Source organism: Myxine glutinosa, chromosome 7, assembly GCF_964187855.1.
Source record: "Myxine glutinosa chromosome 7, kmMyxGlut1.1, whole genome shotgun sequence".
Classification (NCBI taxonomy): Eukaryota; Metazoa; Chordata; class Myxini; order Myxiniformes; family Myxinidae; genus Myxine; species Myxine glutinosa.
In genome coordinates, this window is record NC_136267.1 from 92262764 (window position 1) to 92266761 (window position 3998).

At 44.9% G+C, this 3998-nt stretch overlaps 1 long non-coding RNA gene across 1 annotated transcript; it reads left to right on the forward strand.

Annotated features, from left to right (window-relative positions):
• The first annotated feature begins 734 nt into the window (after nt 1-734).
• LOC137431412 (uncharacterized) lies at nt 735-2137 on the forward strand. Its single transcript, XR_010985260.2, has 3 exons — nt 735-794; nt 1198-1241; nt 1505-2137. It is a non-coding gene; the product is annotated as an uncharacterized LOC137431412 (long non-coding RNA).
• Nucleotides 2138-3998: the final 1861 nt, after the last annotated feature.

Genomic DNA, 3998 nt, shown 5'->3' on the forward strand with positions numbered 1-3998 from the left:
GATGAAATTTCTTGAGTATAATCTAGGAATAAATTAGTTTAGAAAAAAATGATGACGTCATCGGTCACGTGGTTCGGCCGCCATATTTGTTTTAACACAAAAGCCTTAAAAAAACAACTGGAAATACATCCTCGCGAGGGTTTGCAATCTCCGATTGCTCTTTTTCTTGTTTTCTTTTGCTTTGAAGTTATTTCTTTTAATTATAAAGAATATAAATAGCTCTTTTAAGAGCCAACACATGGTGTAAACCGTGAACCTTTTATTTTAAAGCTGCACAATGCAATCAAGAAAAGCGACCCTAGGTAAGCCCTTGCTGTTTCAAACCATGCCTGCATTCCTCCACAGCTGCAGACATTCACAAGTGGCACATGCATGAGAATCCCAATACTACATGCCATCTCAACCGCCGGACCGGTTTAATCACTTTTTAGCGAGTCATCAGTGACAGTGTAGAGTGTAGACAGACACGCACACGTACCACCCAGGCTCCCAGGCGTGTACCACATGCGTCAATAGCAGTTAACATGCAAATAACAAGACCCAATCACGTCTCTCGCTCGTAATTGGAGGGAATAACCAATCAGCTCTCATCATGTTTCTGACTAGGCTATCACTGAATAAGTTGGATCGACCAGTTGAAACTATTCTGTTGCTCTTACCCACTCAGTACGTATCTGCTAGCTGATGATCCCCAAAGAGCGAAGCAGCTCTGCTTGGATCAGCTTTTCAATCAGACAAGTATGACAATTCTTTACCACCAGGTGGTGTGCGATGCACTCATCGGTGATTTGTTGGTGAGAGCAACAGGAGGATCTTTGTCAGGAAAGTGGCTTCCAGTGGTGTACAGTATTTGTGGAAAGGGGACCCAAGTGATGTAAGGCAATTGTTGATGTGAATTATGTTGTTGGGACATTGCAAACCGTAACCATAGAATTGCCGGTAAGACCTTGTCCAAAAATTGTGACGCTGTCAATGTGACTGCGGACTGTTGTGTCAGACTGGGTACCACAGTGAGGTACTTTACCTGCAAATGTGGGAGTGCTGGGATGTGCATAGTACACAAGGATTATGTCTAAATGGTCTTTACCTGTGCCAAAATTACCTTGTACCTTAGCAGTGAGCACGTTTCTGAATTTGATTGTCGCTCTCGATTTCAAATGTATTATAATGTACCCTTGTAATTTGTCTTTGCATCAGGTTAGACAATGGCAGAGGAAGACATCGACAATGATGTCAAATTGGTAAGGATTTGTTAAATTGTGGAAGTTCCAATTTCCAGAATGTTAAATCTCCCTTTTCCTTCTATTATTGACAAACACAATAAGGGATTGAATTTTCTGTCTCCAAACACTTCAAAGTCTGGAATGATCCATTAAAATAATACATCCGGAACACTTCATCAGCTGCTACCTTTTAGCCTTATTGTGTCATCTTCTTCCTGTAACCCCTCCTCACCCACCAACCCACTTTCCCGTACCCATCCCCAAATCCCACCTTCCCCAAGAAAATCGCTTCCAATGTGGAGCGGGCGTTGGTAACCGTGCGAGGGAAGGTGATGTGTGGTGAGACAGGTGGCGCGATGCGCACCTATGCATTGCCATTGAAGCTGTGATGGTACACGGTCTCCACGATCAATACACTGCCAATCCCAATCTACCAATCTTTAACATGTGGTGGCACCATCTGCGCTCTTCATGGATCTCCCAGCCGTCCTTCTGGGATGCACTCGCTCCAGTTTTGCACATGTAACCTCAGTTCAGTTTTGCATAGGTAACCACACACTCGGGGTCCACAAAAGTAAAAACTTTTAAAAAAGAGTTCAGATGGTTACCTTTTCGACGACTTTTAATAGCAGGTAAGGCCAAGCTTTATAGTGTACTTGGATTTGTAATTTGTCTTCATGAAAAACACCGATCTTGGATCTTTATTGTCCACCAACTGCCAAAGGTGTAGATTCTGACCCAGGCTAGACAACTCAGAGATGAGGGTGCGTACCTCTAGGCTATCATGCCAACAGTGGCAGGACCATGGTCTACAGCCTGAGAGTGAAGAAGAGGAGAGGGTAGTAAGGTAGGGGTCTTTCACTCAGAGATTCGTTAATGCATGGAATGGTCTTCCTGGAGAGATGGTGGCAGCAGAAACAGTAGATGGGGTTAAACTACATTTCGACAGGTACCTAGAATCATTGGAGATGGAAGACCAGAGGGCTGTTTGCTGCCACAAGTCCATGACCTTTGAGCACATGGGCTTTACATGAGACTTGGGCAGTCATTTCTTTGTCTTCAATCAACAAACTGGGCCTTGTGTGAACCATCAAAACCCTGTCTCCATGTGCTTCCATAACTTTCGTATGGAGAAGTGACGTGCTATATCCTCCCACAGTCATTCAGTGAAAGTTTCAGTTTCTAGTCGGATTATCTAACTTACTCTACATTTTTGCATTGTGTTCCAACGGCCAATAGTGCTTCCTCGCATGTAGGCCACTTGTGAGTGTTTGAACGTGATTCAACTCACCGCAAGTGGCCACTCCAGCAGGAACCGTGTGCTGTTTGCCGGGACTCGGCCCAGGAGCAGTCTAGCTTGATTTTGGGTGGCTGCCATTATATCATCGGGTTTTGGCCACTTGGCAGGACACTTTCCTTTTGATAAGAAAGGCAAGATGGGGAGAGCCAGCGATGACAGACACTCACTACATATACGCTGACACAGTTGAGCTGGCCCGGCCTTATCATCTCGCTTGGCCTGGCCAATTGGAGCAATATAAACACGCTTGACAAGATCTCATTTTGCAACATTTGACCTCTCGAGTTGGAATAACACAATGGACAAATTGATTACTTTTCACCGAGGTAGATATTGAAAAATCCCTTTTGAATTTTTTTTGTTTTTTACATAGTCTAAGTCTCATGGAACTGCCATACACACACACACACACACACACTGACAAGACAAACACTGAACACAGCCACTGAGCTTGGGGGGAAATGACGTCACTGGGTACCAGCGACGTCTTAACAATGGCGCCGCTTTTCTCACCGCACTCAGCGGGGCATTTCATCAGGAGGAATTTCGTCCTCCCCATCAGGGTCGGCGTCATGGGGGGCATTCGCGGGCCATGCCCCCCCAAATGAGTTATTGTGCCCCCCCCCCCACCCCACCCACAGGCCAAGCCTTTGGCGCCAAACTTTGCGTTTTATTAATTAAATTATATTTATCATATTAAAAGTGAAAATCTTTCTGCTAAATGAAATGAAAACAAAAATAAGAAAAGGAAAAAAACACCGTTGGTCATATTTGCATCAGGTCACATTTGAGGAAGTAGTATGCTCATTGACGAGGAGTTTGGACATGTGGGACATGGCCACGGCTGCCAACGCATCACCGAGACCCGCGATCCCCAAACGGAGATGCAAAGCAAACACGAATATGGATGAGTATGTCGTTATGGGAACTACAGGACACAGGGATGATGACAAAAAAACAGAACTTCAGAGACTGCACCACAACACTATCGATTCAGTGCTTGGAGAGATGGATCACAGATTCAGCGAGCGCAACTCACACTTGGCTGGTGCACTTGTTGCACTGAATCCAGAAAGTGATACATTTCTTGATATAAAGACTGTGAAGCATATTATGGACCTGTCACGATCGCCTATAATTGAGACAGATTACGAAGTTGATAAACAGTTTTTCAGCTCACAAAAACAATCACAGCCAATCGAGGGGGATTGGCTACACAGCACATCCTCTCAGAGTACCACACACATCTGATCGGAATGCCCAGTGTACTGACTGCTTTCAAACATGCCTCAACATTTTGCGCCTCCACAGCAATGTGCGAGAATTCATTCTCCACTCTGAGAAACGTATTTTCGGACCACAGACACGCAATGCTCCACAAAAGAAAGGCCGTTGGTTCAGCTCGGGTTTGAGAGGGACTTAACCCGAAAATGCACAACTGAGTGGAAGTGCACCATTCTTAGGAGGTTCAGCAC